The 21,159-nt window shown below is 39.8% G+C and overlaps 1 pseudogene; it reads left to right on the forward strand.

Moving 5' to 3' along the window:
* Nucleotides 1-9,362: 9,362 nt before the first annotated feature.
* On the forward strand, nt 9,363-9,985 carry LOC119618407 (SS18-like protein 2 pseudogene; annotated as a pseudogene).
* Nucleotides 9,986-21,159: the final 11,174 nt, after the last annotated feature.

Genomic DNA, 21,159 nt, shown 5'->3' on the forward strand with positions numbered 1-21,159 from the left:
AGAAATAAAACGGATACCAGTTTTATTACTGGTTTTATTACCTAAGTTTTATTACCCAAGGCCCTCACCATTAATCACATTATTAGCATAAACTATCTAGAGTGGCCTAAGATGTCAGGTAAACAAAGACACTCTTATCAGTCAGAATATTCCAAAGCCTTAGAAGTTATTTCCCCATAGCCAGGTAAAGGCCAAACTGTCTTTGAAATGCTCAAGGTTTGGACAGCTGAAACCTCCTGAGTTAATCATTTACCACATAGGGGTTAGGGTGGAAGCAGAAGCAAGTTAGATTTTTGTCTAGATGTACAGCAAAAATCCAGATGCTAGATAGTATCTGGTGAGGGGGTAAAGATGAAAGTGGTGAGAGGTGGGCACACCTTGCAAATATTTTCCTGGTAGAGCCATCAGGGTTTGTTGTTGAATGGGTATGAGATGTGAGAGAAAGAGAAGAGTTGGGGATAATGCCAAGGTTTTTGGCCTAAGTAGTTAGAAACATGAGGAAGACTGAGGAGGAACAGGTTTGGGGCAGTAGAGAAGAAATGGTGAGTTTGGTTTGGACATGTTATGTGAGCCTAATCACAGTTCCCATTGGAGATGGACAGTCAGCAATTGTATTTACAAGTGAGGAGAAATTGGAACTGGAGATAAATATATTGAGAGTCATCAGTCCATGGGTTAAGTGAGGGAAATGAGGAAAAGTATGCCCAAGAACTAAACCCTTGGCCACATCCACATTGAGAAAGAATGACTAAAGGGAATATCAAAGGAGCACCTGATAAAGGAGCAGAAAAAACAAGGCTGAGTGCTTATCTGCAAGCCAAGGGAAGAGCTTTTCTTTTTTCATTTTATTTTATTTTATTTTATTTTATTTTATTTTATTTTATTTTATTTTATTTTATTTTATTTTGTTTTATTTTGAGACCGGTCTCACTCTGTCACCCACGCTGGAGTGCAGTGGCGCAATCTTGGCTCACTGCAACCTCCGCCTCCCGGATTCAAGCAATTCTCCTGCCTAGGACTCCTGAGTAGCTGGGACTACAGGCGTGCACCACCACGCCCAGCTAATTTTTTGTATTTTTAGTAGAGACGGGGTTTCACCATGTTGGCCAGGCTGGTCTTGAACTCCTGACCTCATGATCTGCCCCTTTTGGCCTTCCAAAGTGCTGGGATTACAGGCATGAGCCATCGCGCCCGGCCAGGAAGAGCTTTTCAAGAAGCAAATGGTCAATTGTGCCAAATGCCTATTGACAGGTCAAAGATAATATATTTGAACTAATCCCTGAATGTGGCAATTTAGATGTCATGAGTGACCTTGGCAAGAGCAGATTTCAGATTTCAACATGAGTGGAAATAAAAATCTGTTTGGAGTTGGTTGAAGAGGAAATAGGAACAGAAGTAGGAACAGTGACTACTGGTGGTTGTTGTCCTTGTCATATTCTCTTCCCTGCCATGCCTTGGCATCTACTCATTGCCTTGTGGCCCCTATCTAGAATTCTGTGTGTTCCAACTTTTAACTAATGCTGTCTCTGACCTGCTGGTCTTGGCAGTGGAGCGGTTCTAGGGAAGCCACACTTCCTTTTACTGCTCTGCCCTAATCCCCCTGCTGCCATGACACCATGTAGACTACACTGTACATTTGAACAGACTTCATGGAAGTATGGAAGTTAACTGGGGAATAATGAAACCTGATGTCAAATGTAACTATTCCCAGAGTTCAAGAGGAAAAGCACTAAAAATTAAACTCTTCATAGGGAGGTCGCCTCATGGGCACACACCAGCTTCTTTCTCCCATCTCTAGAGTTTTTCCCTCCCCTCCCCTCTCTCAGTGAGCCGTCACAAGGTTGGTCTTGCCCTAAGATTTACGCCCCATCACCACTATAGTAATTCCTGGGTCACAGTGATTCCTCCATGATATGATTTGCAAAGTCTTTAGCTGAGAATATACCATTGAGGACAATGTGAGTCATGTTGCTTCAGATTTAAAGCTTCATATCCGAGTCATTCCACGCCTTAAAGCAATGGTTTTCAAAGGCTGGCATGCCTAAGAGTTACTCTGGGACTTGGTGTGTAAACCAAAAGTAACTGAGACAGGTCTCAATCAATTTAGTTTGTTTTTTTGTTTTGTTGTTGTTTGTTTTTTTGTTTGTTTTGCCAGGGTTAGAGGACACACATGGAAGAAAAAACACAGAATCACAGAAACAGTCTGTGGTCTACCTTTCTCAAAAGATAACTTTGAGGGCTTCAATATTTAAAAGGGAAAAACAGGTTGGAGGGGAAACGGAGGGCATGGCAATCCACATGTTCCAAGAGAAAAGGCGCAGGTAGGGGAACGGTCAGTTATATATTTGTCTTATGCTCAGTAACTCAGCACTTTACGTAAGATAAGGTGAACATAGAACAGCTACCTATGGAGATACTTAACCTTTTATCTGTAGCTCTCTGCTTAGGGACAAAAGGAAAGGTAGTTTCTGGCATGACTCAGCTTTCAGCTTCATTTTTTTTTCTTTTGGCAGAGTGAATTGGAGTCCTGAGTTTTTATTTTCCTTTCACAGGTGTAAATGCACATTCCTGAACTCCATCCCCAGAATTGCTTATCCAATGGACTTCAGGTACGCCCAGGAGCCTGCACTTTTCAAATGATACATTAAGAAAAGCATTTCCTGGCCGGGCGCGGGGGCTCGAGCCTGTAATCCCAGCACTTTGGGAGGCCGAGACGGACGGATCACGAGGTGAGGAGATCGAGACCATGCTGGCTAACATGGTGAACCCCGTCTCTACTAAAAAATACGAAAAACTAGCCGGGCATGGTGGCAGGCACCTGTAGTCCCAGCTACTTGGGAGGCTGAGGCAGGAGAATGGCCTAAACCCGGGAAGCGGAGCTTGCAGTGAGCTAAGATTCGGCCACTGCACTCCAGCCTGGGCGACAGAACAAGACTCCGTCTCAAAAAAAAAAAAAAAGAAAAGCATTTCTTAAGCAGGTGGTTCTCTGACTTCCCTAGCTAGGGATCTACGTTCTTCAGAAGTTCCTTGTGTCTTCTGTGGTGCTGAGACCCTTCCATTCTAGGTCATACCTGTGTAACTTATGAAGTAAAGTGGTTCATTTGGGGTCACAGTTCTCAGGCTCTACAGGAATCATGCTGCCAGCATCTGCCTCTTCTGAGGCCTCAGGAAGCTTACAGTCATGGTGGAAGGCAAAGGGGAGCAGGCACATCACATGGCAAGAGCTGGAGCAAGAGATTCAGGGAGGTAAGTTCCCAGACTTTTAAACAACTAGCTCCCGCATGAACTGAGCAAGAACTCGCTTATCACCAAGGGGATGGTGCTAATCCATTTATGAGGGATCCATCTCCCTGATCCAATACCTCCCCCTAGACCCTTCCTCCAACATTAAGAATCACATTTCAACATGGGATTTGGAGGGGACAAACATCCAAACCATGTCAACACCCCATTCAAGCTGGCTGGACCCGCAGGAACTCATGCAAGAGATGGGGGGTGGGGAATGAGGGGAGTTTCAAAGACCCCTCTTACCTCCCTACCAGAGACCATGCAGTCATTAGCACAGAATGGAAACACAACTTGAATCAAGCTATTGATTAAACTTGGGTCTGGTTTCTTGGCTGAGATCAAAATACATTCATTTCCCTGTCCCTAGGGCTCACTCAGTTTTATAGGTCAGTCCTTGGCAAGCCCTATTGACAGAAAATTAAGTGAAATAAAATAGCTGGCCCTTTGGACCACAAGTTCTGTTAGACAATATGCAAGACTCAAGCTTGCATATTTGTCCTCTGTGACACTTGGCCTCTGACTGCTGTTGGGCTCATGGTCCAATGACATCATTTTGGCCTCTCTGAGGAGCATTTCCTGCTATAGGTCCTTCCTTATAACACCTCCTATTGCCTCACCCTCTTCTTCCCAGGAAGTACTTTCTCTTTGTCCTCTTCCATGGCTCACAGTGACATCAGTGACCCTTGACAGCCAGAGTCAAAGTGGCTTGAGAGACAGGGGAAGCCCACCCAGGCTCAGACACATGGGCACACTCAGCTCCCTCCAGAACAGTTTCAGGCCCCCTTGAAGCATCAGGCTAAAGAAATACCCTCTGCGGCAAGATTTCCAACTTTGTAATATTTTAGCAGCAGAATGCTTTTCCCCTCTCAAGTTTTACACAAAACCCACTGTACACTTGTGCAAAAACCAGATAGAAGTAATCTTTTATGATTCAAATTGAGTTTGGCGCTTACAGCCCAGACATCTCCACCTTTGCTACCCTCTCGGCAGTGTTCTAAATGAAGTGGCTTGAAAAGTCCCTGTTCAGTGAGATCACCGTGACTCGCAGAACCTTCACAACTTTGGGCCCTTGGTCTTCCCAGCCTTGAGTCATCTTTTACACAAAAATGACCTGGATCCTCTTCTTCTACCCGAATGAGAAACCTTGCACATCTGTGAAGTCCTGAACCTTCCAGCTGACTGCAAATTCATAAGATAAGATTGAACAACACAACCCCTGATGAAGAGTCAATGCTTCCCACAGCTCCTGGGGCTCCCCTCCCAGTTCAGGGACCTCTTTCCTGCTGGGATCAGCACCACCTGCCTCTTACAGCTTCCCCTGGGAACACGCCCTCTGCCTTGTCAGAAACCGTGTTCACAGTCTACCCGCTTCTTGACCCATCACATTCTTCTCTTCTCCATCTCTCTTCTCAGATCTATATTTTTCTTTCTCTTATCTTTGTCCCTCAAAGTATTGCCCAAGCAGCCATTTCATAAGTTGGCAAAAAGACCTGATGTGAAGGTTTGTCTGTAAACAGTGGTAAAATAGGACACTGAAAAAAAAAGCAGCATTAATTTAAAAAGGCCGGGAATTTCCACTAAACACACAGACGTTATAAATGTTATAAATGCCAACACTTCCCTTTTGCAACACACATCACATAGAAAAAGTGTAGTAAAAGGGGTCAGGAATTTTTTCTTAGAATTTGTCTTTTACTTGCACCTAAATAAATGAGAGCATATGTATAGTTTCAGTTTTAAGTCAAGACCCAAACCTTTTCTTTAAACAGTAGAGAAATAAGTGTAATATTACAAAGTAATGATAAATTAACTTTGCATTTCATTTTTTTCAGTACTTGGTGCATGCAGAAAATGCTAAAGGGTACATTTAAAGTAGAAAAATGTTCTGCGTGTCTGAAATTTCTTCCTGGCTTCTATTTTCAATTACTTATTTAATGATAACTAAGCAAGTCTGAATGAGAAAGAACATCTATTCATTCAAACCAATGAAATGTGGAAGAAAAAATCTGATTGTCTTCCATATAGGTATGTGCTATGTAATGCATTTTTGAATGATCAGAGAAATGCCCACAAAATTTGGTGATATCTCACTGATGTAAATTGAGAACTTGAATTTGCTCATGGAAGGCATCGTCAGCCAGCGTGAAATACCTGGGATGCTAAGCCTACCAGGCTTACATATTAATTAAGTTAGGTTGTGATGACCCATTAAAATGATGCTCCTAGAGGCAGCTGACCCACATTTTTGAACCTTTCCTAGTGCTTTAGATGCAGTGATCACTCCCGTGTCTAAATACTTACTACCAAATATGAAATGTATAATAGTGTGCCCTATAGACAGCATAAGAGGGTCAGGGACCCACCTGAGTCTCAGAGAACAATGGCATCAGAAACGTGGATGCTGTCAGGGGCCCCAGATGGCTCACCCCTTCGTGTAAGCTTCATTTTCCTTACCACGTACCACCTTCTTGGGACCTGATGTCTCAGTTACCAGTTCTAAAATCTCAGGGTAGTGTCAGCAGGGTCAGGCTTCCATCCCCAAACTGGATGGGGAGAAAGGGCCTGTGTAAAGACCATTTCATGTACTCCCCTGAAACACAAGATTGGAAGGAGCATTTCCCAGCAGGAGGCAGAGCTGTTCTAGGCATACAAAACCCCAGATGTCAAAACAATTTCTGAATACTTATGTTCTATTTGGTGAGGCAATATACAAAAACACTTAAAGAGCAATTAAGCACAAGAACTATCCCTAGACAATACATGATCTCTTATCAAAAGGATATCATGGGAACCTTGGAAAACATGATGCCAAATTAAAGAAGCTAGTCACAAAAGAGCACATATTATATGATTTCATATATAGAAAATGTCCAGAATAGGCCAAGCACAGTGGCTCATGACTGCAATCCCAGCACTTTGGGAGGCCAAGACGGGCGAATTGCTTGAGGCCAAGAGTTGGAAGCCAGCCCAGCCAACATAGTGAAACCACATCTCTACTTAAAAATGTAAAAAATTAGCCAGGCATGGTGGCACATGTGTGTAATCCCAGCTACTCAGGAGGCTGAAGCATGCAAATCGCCTGAACCCAGGAGGTGGAGATTGCAGTGAGATGAGATCAAGCCACTGCACGCCAGCCTGAGTGACAGAGCGAAACTCTCTCTTACGAAAAAAAAGAAAAAAATGTCTAGAATAGACAAATTTATAGACAGAAAATTGATTCACAGTTGTATTGGCCTGGGGTGGGGTGTGGAGATAGCATTAGGAGGTAATGGGAAGTCATTGCTAAAAGATACGAGGTTTCTTTGGGGGACGATAAAAGTGTTCTAATACTGTTTATGGTGATGGTTGCACATCTCTGTGAATATAGTAAAAGACATTGAGTTACACACTTTAAATGAGTAAATTATATGATATGTGAATTATATCTCACTAAGGCTATTTTTTAAAATGAAAAAAGATGTCACAGAAAAGAAATGTTCAACCTTAAATTAATAGAATCTTTGTTTTGAAACAGTGAAACTGCAAAGTGGTAAGGTGTTAATAATGGTAACAAAGAAAATAATTTAAAAACTAAAATACATTTGTAAACAAAAAAAAATCGAAGATCTCTGCTGTAGGAAAGGTGATCAAAATATAAATTTAAAAATGAGTAAATATTAGGGCAATAAGTTTGAGGATGGAAACTGAATTTTGAAATAAATTTTAAATCTGCTGTCTCATTTTTACTTTGCTTCTCAATCAACATTAACAAACAGAATACTTGTTTTAACCTTCAATTTCCTATCCTCATGCTGTTAACTTTCTGGCACACACTCTGGTTATATTTTAATAATGAACACACTGCTTGAGAGGAATATTTGGAGAAAAAAAGAGAAGGGAACAAAAGTAAAGAAATCATATACTCCACAAGAACTTAAAATACAAAACACCAGAAACTTCACAAAAATATCTAACACCTAACTCCTCTTGTGAAAAAACACTGCAGACCCCTAGGTATTCTTTGAGGAACACTAACTAACAGGACCCAGAGGTCACTCATGGCCCCCTGATCTGAGAATGAGACTCCTCCAGTTTGTAAGCAGATTTTCAGCCATTTTCTTTCCGATGATCCTACCCTCAGCCCAATGACAAGGGCAGAACAGAGATTGTTTTCTCTACTATATAGATGAATTAATGGAGGTTCAGAGCAATAGAGCAACTTAATCAAGTTCCCACTTTTGGAGAGAATAAGGATCTAGAACCCAGTGCTCCTGAAACCAAATCTAGCTGTCTTTTTTCCTCCAACTTTTAAGTTCCAGGGTATATGTGCAGGATGTGCAGGTTTGTTACATAGATAAACATGTGTTATGGTGGTTTGCTGCACAGATCAACCAATCACTGATGTGTTAAGCCCAGCATCCATTGGCTGTTCCTCCTGAATATTGGCTATTCTTTCTGAATAGCCAATAGCATTGACTATTTCCTTTCCTCACCACCCCCTGCCCCTCCAACAGGCCCCAGTGTGTGTCGTTCCCCACCATGTATCCATGTGTTCTCATTGTTTAGCTCCCACTTCTGAATGAGAATATGTGGCAGACACCAAATCTTGAGAATGGACATTGGCTGCAGAGCACTAGCAGAGTCCAGAAGGCCCCCACTGTGCCAGACATTAACTCTGCAGTTGCCGAATTTAGCTTTCAATTTCCTAGATTGTGTGAGAGAATTGGGGTGATGGCTATCGTATAATTTTAATAATGAGGATAGCCAGAGTTCTAGTGCACTCTCACTGAATGCTAGTTTGATTCCCATTGAAAATAGATTGAAAACACCTGATATTAACAGTAAATATTATGACCTCTGAGGCTATATGCAGTTGGACAATAAGAATCTAGCTTTTCATGGGCCTGAATCATAAGAGAAAGTTGGAATGTTTGTGTCCACTATTACTACTAATTAGTGAATATAATTTACACAGAAGGGAAGAGAACTTAAGAAGAGGGCATCTTCATCTAGCTGACACCAACAACTCAGCCAAGACAAAGTCATTGGAGATTCCTAACAGAATTGATCTTCCTTGTGGAATAAAAGATTAACCAACCTTGAAAATTATGACTTAGTTCTTAGCATATAGCACAGTGGAGAAGAGCTCAACCTCTGGAATCAGACTGAGTTTCAGCGATGGCCCAATCTCTTACTGGCTGTGCCTCAGTTTCCCCATCTGTAAAACAGGGATCACAGCATCCAACTCAGGATTTTTGTTTTAGAATTAAATAAGCAAGTGTATGTCAAATGCCTGAGACCTGGTGAGTGCTCACTAAATGGTAACCATTATTGTTAACTGTGAGGAACAACCCACCAGGATTAGAGGACTCCAGAAGAGAGAGGGACAGAAAGGGAATTATAATAAGAACCCATATGGTCTGGAGACAAAAATTCTAATTGCCACTCTGCCCACGATAAAGCTATTTTCATCTTCAATACTAATCTCCTTTTCTTCTATATGTCATGCCACCAAGGAGGCATTGGTGATTGTCTAGTAAACTAGATGATTATGTGTTTTCTCTAACTCATAAAATGAAGTGATTTCCAAATGTTTATCCCTAGGTTTGTTGATGTAATGAGTACATTCTACTTGTTACTAAATAGAAAAAAGAATCTGAAGAAGAGCTTAGAGGCATAGCATTCTAACATTAGACACTAGGGGGAAATCTTATTTGATGGATGTGGTAGGAGGTATTATCTCTTATAAATATGGGAAGCTTCTTTAGGAGGCAAAATTGTTTCAAATAAAAAAAATAGAAAGCCTTTTTATGACTGTTGAAGACGATATGCCCAAATGGATAATGCTTTAAAACTTGGAATGGATTGTACATTTAAAACCAAACTCTAAAATAAAATAGACATTCTAATTCCAAACAAGAGCATCCCTGGCATTTCCTGTAAAAGGAAAGGACTCTTGGTGTGAGTTGGGTCTTGGCAAAGGACACAGCCTGGCAGGCCCCAGGGCATGTTGCCAGATGAAATACGCATGCCCTAGTGGCTGATTGGCTCTGACTGAGACACGTGGTGGTCCGAGGTTTCTCAGGCTCCTCAGAATGTAGGTGGCCTTCGTACCAGACTGGCTGAAGGGCAAGGCAGAAGTCAAGTGATATGATTCGGCTCTGTGTCCCCATCCAAATCTCATCTCAAGTTGTAATTCCCAGTGTTAGGGGAGGGACCTGGTGAGAGGTGATCGGATCATGGGGGCAGATTTCCCCCTTGCTGTTCTCATGATAGTGAGTTCTCATGAGATCTGATGGTTTGATAGTGTGTAGCACCTCCTCCTTTGCGCTCTCTCTCTCTCTCTCTCCTGCCACCCTGTAAAGAAGGTGCTTGCTTCCCCTTCGCCTTCTGCCATGATTGTAAGTTTCCTGAGGCCTCCCAGCCATGCTTCCTATTAAGCCTGTGGAACTGTCAGTGAATTAAACCTCTTTTCTTCATAAATTATCCAGCCTCAGGTAGTTCTTTATAGCAGTGTGACAATGGACAAATACATCAATCAACTACCCAGTGGCTCCGTGAGGAGCGTGACCAGCGGACCTGCTGTATTGTGGCGTATCAGAACAGGGGCCAGGCTAATAAACGCATCCAGCATCAGCATGGGTTACATAGAAATCTCATTTATTTTGCTACCATCACAGACGCCAGCCCAATCAGTACTTCAAAAGCAATGAGATAATCTTCCAGTTAGCTGTTGTGAGGAGTAATTGAATGTACTCCATTTCTGAGAAAATGGAGACAGGATTTTTACCAACTTAATTGCTTAAAACATGAATGAAAACCCTGTGGCTCTTTTAAAAACTGTGAGCGTGCAAAGAAAGCTACTAACTTAACTGTATTCTCAATGTAAATATTTATTTTAATAATTAAGCAAATCCCTCAATAATGTGACCCCCAGGTGTTCTCTGTCCTGGACTTGGAGCACGTTTGGATAACAAAGATATCACTGGCATCTGCAAGCCTACTTTTTAGTTTCAACCCAAAGAGGAAATTGAGTAGGCCTCGGGCAGGAATTGGTGGGACTCCTAACTGAGCCCTTGCTACATAGACACATAGACAAGTAACTCTGTGCTGCTTCCTACCAGTTTGTCAATGCCTTGAAATAAAGCTTACTTTTCCACACAATCCTTCTCCTAATACTTCTCCTCCTCCTTTTTTCCCACTAAAGGAATCTGATGGAATCAAGGAAGTAATGAAGCAATAAAAGGCCTAATTGAAACTGAAAGCCAATTCCATCCCTGACCTTTTGCAGGAATTTATTTTGGTCACCGAAGTGTTGATGTTGCACTATAGTGTTACATTCTGCCCTGGTTACCAGGAGGACTATCTCCCCAACCTCAGGATAATCAAGGTTTCTCCTCCCTGATTTTGGCAAATATGGAGAAGCTACCCATAAGAAATGAAAGCTGAACCTAATAAGCATTAGGGCAGCGTGTCTAAAGTGCTCTCAAGGAAATCCGGAGGCACTGTTAGAGCCTTTCTCCAGACACATCACATGTATCATTTAGGGTAAGCCAGTCTAGTTGCTATCATAAACAAGCCCCAAAATAAGTAATGGTGCCAGCACAATAAAAGCTTATTTGCTTCTCAAACTTCAAAGGGAAGTTGCTGATTGGACACAGCCTCCTTCATCTTATGCTTCTGACTATATTCAACATGTGGCTTTCAAGTTTTCTTAGTTTGTCTGCATCTAGTCAAAGAAAGGGGAAATAGTACAGAGTTCTCATTAGAAATTTTTATGTGCCAAGTCATTTCTGCTTCACATCCCCTTGGCAAGAACTCAGTTACATAGCCAGACATTACAGCATGAGAGGCAAGGAAAGACAGCATAACTGTGGGCTCCAGGAAGAAGAGAAGTGAGTTTGTTGAATAACTAGGCAGTTTCTGTGGGTGGATTATATCGCTGTCCCTTCTTCATCACCCTCCTTGTCTACATGATCTTCCAATAAAACCTTGTGGGGCCTCTCAGTATACAATGGCATACATCACTTCCCCTTCCCTCTGGGTATGGCCTTAAGACACCTTTTGGGCAATAGAATGAGATGGAGTGACAGACTGCCAGTTTTGAACCTTGGCCTTGAGAGATCCTGTAAGTGTGCACCTGCTCTCTTTGCCTCTCATCACCATGAGAAGAACATACCTGGGCTAGTCTGCTTGTCCCCAGGCAGGATCAGAGACATGGAGCAGAGTCAAGTCTCTCTAGTCTAGCCCAGCTCAGATCAAACCACCCTTAACATCAGATTCATGAGAATTATCATTTTAAGCCACCGAGTTTCGGAACAGTTTGTTAGGCAGCAGATTTTGGCAATATCTGTTACATTCTGCTACATCACCACTCAACAATTTTTTTTAACTCCGAAACAGAAATCTACAACAGTTTCACTACTGATACCACAATTAAAAGTCAATCCTTCTTCCCTTCAAGCCTCATTTAAAAAGCATATGTAATAGTTCAAAATTTAGCTAAAATTATATTAACTTCATTTCAGATTACCTAACAAATCTTTGGTGAATACTAAATGGGAACACAAATGTCTGTTTTTAATAAATGCATCCATTCCTATATTAACAGTTTATGATTTGGTTGAGAGAACTAATGCATTGTTGCTGGTTATGAAACAGAATAATATGGTTATAGTTAGCATCATTTTCATATACTTCATAGAGAAAATTTTTATGATGATACAATAAAGATATGAGCGTTGTAGGTTCTGAAAGCTCCAAAAATGTACTTTGAGTTCCCATGGATCAAGTTGAGGGGTAATTATTTGTTTACTCAACAGACCGTGTTTCAGTGCAGTTGCTGTGCCTCTTACTGAAACGGCTCCGTTGTCTGCGGCATATACACCGGCTCTTGGTCTCAGTCGAGAAGAATTCAGGACACGGACATACATGAGGAGTGGGTTCAGGAGCAGAAAGTGTAATAGAAAAAGAAAAGGGAGAGAAAAAGTTTCCTCATGTTGATTGAGTAAGCGGGTCGACCAAAAGAGGGTTTGTCTTCTGTAGCGGAAGGCAATTGGTTTGTACAGAGGCTTCAGGAGGCGATGTTTGATTTACATAGGGCCAAGGGCATTGGCTTGACCAGGTGTACTATTTACATAGCCCACAAAAAGACTGGCCCTCCCACCCTGGTCTTTTATTATGCAAATACAGCCTCCACCTGGCAGCGGCCATGATATCTGTACACGTGGTTTTATCCGGAGGCTGCCATGACACCCGGCACACATGATGACAAGGAAAAGAAGGGGGAGACGCCATATTGAATGTAACTGGCTTGCAGATACAGCTGCTGTCATTTACATATAAAAGCTTGTATTCTGCATGTCTATGCCTGACTTCTCAGGCTGCTTTCTACTAGAGAAGAAGTAGTTTGGGGGTTGCTTTTTAGTAAAGGAAAATTCCACGGAGAACTTTCACCCTTTCTAGCCTCCTAAAAATAATTTCTTAATAACTCCTGTATTATAACTTCAAAGTCTCTAGAGATATGGGGAGACAGACACTGGTTGGTTAATGACCAGCCAATGATATGAGTAACCCTAGTTGCAATCAGGTGTAACAGGTAGGGTAGAAAGAAGAAGGAAAGAACAAAGGGAGACAGGAAGTAAGGGAAAAAGGAAGAAAGGATGGAGATGACACAACACATGCATGGCTAAGAGATGAAAGGAATGGTCAGATCCCAGAGAAAAGCATATGAGAAAAGCAGCCACCTCAAAATATGCCTAGTCCAGGCACCACCTAGTGCCTAGTGTGACTGTCACAGGACTCCAGGCAGAGACCATAATATATGCAAGAATCTAGAGCAAAGAGAACAAGCCTCTCTTATTGGTCTTCAATGCTCTTTCATCCTTTTATTAGTTCTTCATGTTATAATCTACTATTCCTTGCTACCAAGACAGAATGAAGTGTCCCTTCTCTGTCTGTGAGCTCCCTGGATTCACCTCATCCTATTTTCCCGCACACCATCTAAAAATTGCTGTCTACACATCTATACTCCCTACTAGCATGTAAGTTATATAGAGAGCAGAGACTATGTCTATTTTGTTTATCCATCATGTCCCTGGCACTAACACAATATCTGACATGCAGTAAGCATTCAGTAAGCATTGTCCGAGTCATGAGCATCATTTACCTATATGCCTTTGTGCTTGAGGAATCATGAATATCTGCACAACGGATACATGCATTTGCAAACATTTCATTCACTCTATTTCAGGAGGATTTTTTTTGTTTTAGCTTCCTAAAATCCTTAGAGATTCTGAGCTCAAATATTAAAAGATAGCTACATAAATAAAAATTTAAAATATGCAATGAATTCTTGTCATCCTTGAATCTATTCAAATGGCTTTGAGAATATTTCCACTGATATGATGATTATAATTGCCATTTCATTTTCATAATTTTTTTTGAGACAGAGTCTTGCTCTGTCACCAGGCTGGAGTGCAGTGGTACAATCTCAGCTCAATGCAACCTCTATCTCACGGGTTCAAGCGATTCTCCTGCCTCAGCTTCCTGAGTAGCTGGGATTACAGGTATGCACCAACACTCCCAGCTAATTTTTGCATTTTTAGTAGAGTCAGAGTTTCACCATGTTGGCCAAGATGGTCTCTTGACTTCATGATCAGCCCACCTCGGCATCCCAAAGTGCTGGGATTACAGGCGTGAGCCGCCACACCTGGCCTTATAAACATGCACTATCTAATGATATTTTGGTCAACCAGGGACCATGGCCCTATAAAATTATAATGGAGCTAAAAAATTCCTACCACTTAGCAACATTGTAGCCATCGTAAAATCATAGCACAATACATCACTCACATGTTTGTGGTGTAAATACACCTATTGCAGCGCCAGCCATTTAAAAGTGGAGCACATACATTTATATACAGCACATAATGTTTGATAATGTTAATAAACAACTATATAACTGGTTTGTGTATCTACTATACTATACTTTTTGTTGTTAATTTAGAGTGTACTACTTCTATTTTTTTTTTTTAATTACCTGTAAAACAGCCTCAGGCAGATCCTTCAGGAGTTATCCCAGAAGAAGACATTATTATCATAGGAGATGACAGCTCCATGCATGCTATTGCCCCTGAACACCTTCTAGTGGGACAAGATGTGAAAGTGAAAGACAATGATATTTTTAAAGTTTAAAAGTTAAAAAAAAAAAAGAGCCAGGTGTGGTGGCTCATGCGTATAATCTCAGAATTTTGGGAGGCCAAGGCTGGCGAATCACTTGAGGTCAGGAGTTTGAGACCAACCTGGCCAACATGGTGAAACCCCATCTCTACTAATAAAACAAAAATTGGCTGGGCGTGGTGGCCTATTCCTGTAATCTCAGCTACTCAGGAGGCTGAGGCGGAAGAATCACTTGAACCCAGGAGACGGAGGTTGCAGTGAGCCGAGATCATGCCATTGCACTCCAACCTGGATGACAACGTGAGACTCCATCTCAAAAAAAAAAAAAAAAAGTAGAAAAAAGAGAAAATAATTGCTAAATGGAAAAAAACCTTTTGGAGTAAGGATATTAAGAAAGAAAATCATTTTTACAGCTATACAATGTGTTTGTGGGTGCTTTTCTCTTTCTTTCATTTATTTATTTATTTATTTATTTATTTATTTATTTATTTTTATTTTACTTTTATTTTTGAGACAGGTTCTCACTTTGTTGCCCAGACTGGAGTGCAGTGGTATAGTCGTGGCTCACTGCAGCCTCGACCTTCCAGGCTGGAGCGATCCTCCCACCTCAGCCTCTTTAGTAGCTGGGACTACAGGTATGAGCCACCAGAGCTGACTAATTTTTGTATTTTTTGTGGAGAAGGGATCTCATCATGTTGCCCAGGCTGGTCTCTAACTCCTGGGCTCAAACCATCCGCCTGCCTCAGCCTCTAAAAGGTGTTTGTGTTTAAAGCTAAATGTTATTATAAAAGAATCAAAAGTTAACATTTAAAAGTCTGTAAAGTAAAAAAGTCACAGTAAGCTAATTTGTTATTGAAAAAAGACAAATATTTTTCTAAGTCTAATGTAGCATAAGGCTACAGTGTTTATAAAGTCTGCAGTAGTGTCCAAAAACGTCCTAGGCCTTCACATTCACTCACCTCTCACTGACTCGCCTAGAGCAACTTCTAGTCCTTCAGGTTCCTTTCTTGATAAGTACCCCATACAAGTGTACCATTTTTAAAAATCTTTTATGTATTTTTACTGTACCTTTTCTATGTTTTGATATACAGATACTCTCCATCGTGTTACAATTGCCTACAATATTCAATACAGTGACATGCTGTACAGCTTTGTAGCCTACAAACAATAGGCTATACCTTATAGGCTAGACGCAAAGCAGGCTATGCCATCTAAGTTTGCATAAGTACACTCTATGATGTTTGCACAACAGTGAAATCACCTAGCAATGCATTTCTCCTAACCTATCCCCATCATCAAGCAATGCATGACTATTTATTGCCATATCATTTTATTGCATATTTCTCATGACATTTTTATTTTTAAAAAAGTATTTTCTGAAAGTTTTTAAGATATTTTCAATCCTTTTAAAAATGAATAGCTAATTTAGATCCTTTTGGATTTGTGACCTTTTGCAAACATCAGTTCATACTAAATAATGTTTATGGTACAAATTTAATATTACCTTTTTTTCTCAAAGTCTACAATCACTCTATTTGAGAATCTTCTGCTGTTATGTCTAACTCTTCTAATGCATCTTGCATCATATCTAAATTAAATCTAATTGCTTTCACATTTCCCAACCATGTTATCTGAGAGTGATTGCAGGATCAAATTTTATATGAATTTCTTCAAAATATGCCAATTTATACTGGTGAAGAGATTACCAGACATAATCAGACATAATCTCTGAATTAGTCCCCAAAAATGTAATTATAATTGGCACAGTTGAGGCCATGTCTCCTAGTAATGAATTCTAACTATGTACAGTACCTGGCACAAAGATTGGTTCTGGATATTTCAGCCTACAGTCTAGCTTGCCCAGGTTTGCTTTTTTTTTTTTTTTTTTTTTTTTTTTTTTTTTTTTTGCAGCCACATCAACACCGCTGCCTTATGCTGCCCTCATCAGTCTCTTAAATTAATGCCTATTATCTAAAGAAGATTTTTTGATTCTTCAATTAAGTAAAAAAAAAAAAAAAGTACACTTTACAACAGGTGTAGAATCGATGAAATACTCATTTCAACCTTCTTGTTTTTGTCTTCTGGTTCAACAATATGTACAACAAATGTTAGTTGTGTAACATTTTGTCCCTGCCACAATCTGATTGAACTGAGTAATATATACCTTTAAAATTTTTATGTGTGGCATTTTGTCTCACTTAATTACCTGTTAAATTAATCATTACATATCGAATTCTCCATCCTAAAGAGTGATAATTTATTTTACAATTTCTTATGCATCTCACATGTTTGACCATTCAAATTTTGAAATTATTTCTAGCGAACTCAGAAAATTTTCTTCTTTTTTTAGTAAATATTGTGCCTCAGAAATCTTTGTTGTGCTTTGTTTTGAAGAATATCACGCCAATGTTCTCTATCAGCACTGACTTGTCTGCATGGAATACTATTGATTGTTCACAGTTTATTCAGCCTTTTTGTTCCATTGTAGTAATTGCATGTGGGGCTTTTTGTATACAAGTGACATTTCACGATTGCAATTAAATCTTTATTCAGGGAAGAATATGAAGTTGCAAGTTTGCCAGGATTTCTTCTGGCATGTTCAAGTTATGAATGTGATTAGAAAAATGCTCTGACTCTCTTTCTTCTTTTTTTGACAAATAACTAAATCCTCATTAAATAAACAATTTGCAGTGCCCTGTTTGCCTATCTTATGAGGGTCATATTGAATAGAAATCTGCTCTTTTTCATTGTTTTCCATTTTTAAAAACTTAAGCTCACTACTTCTTTGAAAATTTTCCCTTTTTTCAGCTTTTTTTCTTTTTCTACATTTTTATATTATCAATTTAAATTTCTACATTTTAAATTGTCATTTAATATTTATATATTTTATATATACAGCTACATTTTTATATTGTCAATTTTAATCTCTATCCAATCTCTATTTGCATTCATTCTCAAAGACCTAGGAACTTCTGCCTCTCAAAGCCTCCCTGTAATATGAAACAGTGTTCATCTCTGATACATATAGCCCCTGAACTTTATGGTTGCCTTTTTTCCCCTAGTGTACATCGTTTATAGATCTTTTACATTTTATTATGCTAAATATATATAACTAAACATTTACAATTTTAACCATTTTTAAGTACCACATTTCAGCATTACTTTACAGGTTGTGCAAGCATCACCACCGTCTATTTCCAGAACCTTTTCGTCATCCCAACTACAACTCTTTACCTGTTAAACAAGAACTCCCGAGCTGGGAGTTCATGCCTGTAATCCCAGCTCTGTGGGAGGCTGAGCTGGGTGGATCACTTGAGGTCAGGAGTTTGAGCTGAGATCACGCCATTGCACTCCAGCCTGGGCGAGAGAACAGGACTCCATCTCAAAAAGAAAAAAGAAAAAAAAACAACTTCCTACTTTCCCAGCCCCTGGAAACCACTGGTCTACTTTCTGTCTCTATGAATTTGATTGTTCTAAGGATCTCATATAAGTGGAAAAATACAATATTTGATTTTTTGTGATTGGCTTGTTTCGCTTAGCATAATGTCCTCATTATGTTGTAGCATATGTCAGAATTTCCTAATTTTTAAGACTGAATGATATTCCATTGTATGTATTGTGTGAGTCCATTCACATTGCGATAAAAAGGAATATCTGATGCTGGGTAATCTATAAAGAGGTTTATTTGGCTCACAGTTCTGCAGGCTGTACAAGCATGACGCCCGCATCTGCTAAGCTTCTGCTGAGACCCAGGAAGCTTTTAGTCATGGTGGAAGCAAAGGAGAGATGTTGTATCCCTGGCAAGAGAGGGAACAAGAGAGCAAGGAGAAAATGCCCCGCCTCTTTTAAACAATCAGCTTTCGCATGAACTCATTACCACAGGGGAGGAACCAAGTCATTCGTGAGGGATCTGCCCACATGACCCAAACACCTCCCATCCGGCCCACCTACGACATTGGGAATCACATTTCAACATGAGATTTGGAGGGGACAAATATCCAAACCATATTATGTATTTACCACATTTTGTTTGTCCATTCGTCTATTGATGGACATTTGGGTTGTTTCCACATTTTGGTTACTGTGAATAATGCTGCTATGAACATTGGTGTGCAAGGCTCTATGTGAGCCCCTGATTTTAGTTTTTTGGGTTTATACCTAGGAACAAAATTTCTAGGTTATAGGGTAATTCTGTATTTAACTTCGTGAGAAACTTGTGGCCGCCATTTGCACCTAAATTTTCGTCTACTCCTTTAATATTCGGTTGTTTTAAAAGGTGAAGTTCTTCAGAATATTTTTCTGGGTATTGTGTGTGGGACAGAGCTAACTACATTTCAATGTGGATGGATACTCAATTGTGTCAGACTCATTTATTGTATAGTGTTTTTCTCCTGTTGCTTTGAAACTCTAGTTTTATCATACTCTAAATTGTCACATAAACATAGATCTCTTTCTGGATTCCTATTTTTTGTATTCAGCCAATGTCCATAGCTATACAAGAGTTCACATTGTGCTTTTCTCAAACTATTCTTAGTTTTTCTTGCACATTTTTTTCCTTTAGATGAACTTTAGACTCAAGCTTGTGAAATTCAGTTAAAATTTTCTACGAATGTTCATTAGAATTGTATTGATTGACAATTGAATAGGGAAGAAGCAACACTTTCACAATATCAAACTCTTGCATACAAAAACTTGGTATTTCCCTCCATTAATTCAGGTCAGCCTTTCCTTTCTCCACTAAAGATCTTCTGCATCCTCCTTACCTTATTTTTAAGTTTTGTTGCTACTGTGAATGCAAAATAAGAATTGCTATCTTTAAAATCATTCAGGAAAAGATCTATTTAATAATAGCAATATTATGCTTTAATCATTCCTGTATTTTTAGACATTTAAGCTTTTTCAACTTTTGCTATTATAATTTAGAAAAAAATGCTGCTATATATAAATCTTTGACTACATTACAGATTTTTTTCTTGGAATCTTTGGAATAGATTCTGCATATTTCTGGATCAGAGAGTGGGGACAATTTTAAGGTTCTTAAGGCACATTCTTGATACATTGCTTTCCATTGCACTAAAAAATCAAATTTAAACTCTTCCCCGTTAGCCACACAGCCCTCCCTACACAGCTCTTGCCTCTCTCTCCAACATAATCTCTTGCCACTTTCTCCCCAGTCCACTGTGGTCCAGTCCTATTGGCTTTCTCTCTGTTTCTATAACACACCAAGCTTATTGCTGAAATTTTGGTGCTTAGCACCATAAAAGCTTGTCCCTCACTCCTCCATCTTGCAGCTACAGCATCTGGAATGTATAGACTCCAAGACTGCTGCAGGCAGCAGAGGGGGCTGGAGGAAGCACCCTGGTTCTTAACTGCCTTGACCCAGATGCCAAGATGTCACATCTGCTCATAGTCCATTGACCAAAACCAGTCACATAACCCAGCGTCACTACAAAGAAGGGCTGGAAATATCAAGAGTACATGGAACATTTGTGAGCACTGTCTGTCTCTGCCACAATGGCCCCCAATCTCCCATTTGTCTTTGCCTTTCTATCATTTCCCTGGAAGTCAAATAGTCTTTTATATGATTATTAGCTATTAATAGCGTGTATAATAACTATTGATATCTATTAATAGCATGTGTTCATGAATCACTTGCACATGTTCTTTCCACAATTATGTATAAGAATTCTTATTTGTCCATTAGAGCTATTTATATGTGAAAGCTATTTTAGGATTTCTTAATGATTTCATTTGTCATCTGTTCCAATTTTTTTCTGTGTTTGATTTACATTTAATGTTATATAGTTGGCTTGCATGGAGAAGTTTTTATTTTAAAATAATCTGTTTTCTATTCATTACATTTGACTAGTAATAACCAGATGTTGTCGTTGTTGTTGTTGCTTTTAAAACTGCTTTCCTATCAAAATACTACACATTCACCGATATCTTCTTATTCTTATGGTTAGACATTTTACATTTTATTTTTCAATAAAAAATATAAAATTATTGGCTGCTAGCCAATGGAAAAAATGAGGAACTCTCCAAGAACCTAAAGAACACAGATATGAATCATTACCTTAAACAAATTGGCCACCAGGCTGAAGAGTTATTTAGCATGGGGAGTATGGGGAATATGCTAAATAAAGGAGTACCAGAGAGATGAAATTCAAGGAGAAAGCATCATAATCAGACCTGTGTGGCAGATACATCCCTTTTGTAGAAACAGACACATCTGGCTATCATCAGCTACTAGAACATCCAACTCTCATTCCAGTTCTGATTCTAGCTCTCAGTGTTCAATTATGAGTTGTCTTCCCATGTTGCTGGCCAAATCTGGTCTGCTGTTTATGTTTGTAAATAAAAAATAAAGTTTTCTTTAAACACAGCCACACCCATTCATTTACATTGTGTATGGTTGCTTGCCTCTCAAACAACAGAGTTGGAGTAGTTGTAACAAAAAGACCAAATGGCCCACAAAACCTAAGATACTTACTACCTGGACCTCTGCAGAACAAGCTTCCTGACTCCTACATAAGAAGTGGCAAAGGAACATGAAAAAGGAACCTAGACCTCCTCTTTAACCAGACTTTAGAAATACATTTCTAGGCCAGGCACAGTGGTTCACACCTGTAATCCCAGCAGTTTGGGAGGCCAAGGTAGGAGAATTGCTTGAGGTCAGGAGTTCAGACCAGCCTGGGTGACATAGCAAGA

The sequence above is a fragment of the Chlorocebus sabaeus genome, chromosome 18 (genome assembly GCF_047675955.1).
Source record: "Chlorocebus sabaeus isolate Y175 chromosome 18, mChlSab1.0.hap1, whole genome shotgun sequence".
NCBI classification, from domain to species: Eukaryota; Metazoa; Chordata; class Mammalia; order Primates; family Cercopithecidae; genus Chlorocebus; species Chlorocebus sabaeus.